The sequence below is a fragment of the Frankliniella occidentalis genome, unplaced genomic scaffold (genome assembly GCF_000697945.3).
Source record: "Frankliniella occidentalis isolate FOCC.00 unplaced genomic scaffold, Focc_3.1 Scaffold43, whole genome shotgun sequence".
NCBI lineage: Eukaryota > Metazoa > Arthropoda > Insecta > Thysanoptera > Thripidae > Frankliniella > Frankliniella occidentalis.
In genome coordinates this window covers 129,242-129,908 of record NW_026267173.1, presented here as the reverse complement: position 1 = coordinate 129,908, position 667 = coordinate 129,242, and the positions used below count along the sequence as shown (strand labels likewise).

The 667-nt window shown below is 49.6% G+C and overlaps 1 protein-coding gene across 2 annotated transcripts in view; it reads right to left on the bottom strand.

The window, feature by feature from the left end:
- Positions 1-667, bottom strand: part of LOC113217340 (tensin-4-like) — a 172,772-nt gene that overhangs the window by 162,075 nt on the left and 10,030 nt on the right. The window lies entirely within an intron of this gene.

Sequence of the window (667 nt, the reverse complement as noted above, 5' to 3'; positions counted from 1 at the left end):
GGCGGCTCCCAGGGCTCCCAGGGGTCCCACAGGTCCGAGGACGGCATCGCCATCCCGCGCCCCGCACCGCGTCAACGGCACTGCAACAGAAACAGTCAGAGAGGTAAATAAAAGAAACTCAAATCGTTCTGCATATTGGAGTACTTTTCACCCCCAAAAAAATTAAAAAAAATGACTAGGAATTGCGTCTGTAACGCAAAGCCTGTAACCCTACATTTAGACACCAGGAGAGAGAGACAAAGTTCAAAACAAAAGTGGCATTAGGTACTTTTGGATTCACACAAAGATATATTAAATAGAGCTATATTCAATTAAGCATTCTCGTGAGCCACGCGCCCCCAAGCGTGGCCCAAGCGTGACCCAAGCGTGAGCTTCGCTTGGCGCGGCGTGGATCGCTGGCGTCGTTCCTCCCCGCGCCCTGCCCCTCGCCCTACTCACGCTTGCAGGAGCGTGCGCTTGGGGGCGCGTAGCTCAGAGAAATGCTTAGTTGAATATAGCTTAGGTAACAGTGCTGTATCTATTGTTAAGCCGGATAACTTTACAGTGGTGATGCTTGGCACATTTGTCATGGTTTTACTCGCAGTTAATATCTGTCCGCACTCTAACCTAGAAACATGCACCATCGGGACAGATCGAGTAGGGGTTATAAAATTCAAACTAACGTTGT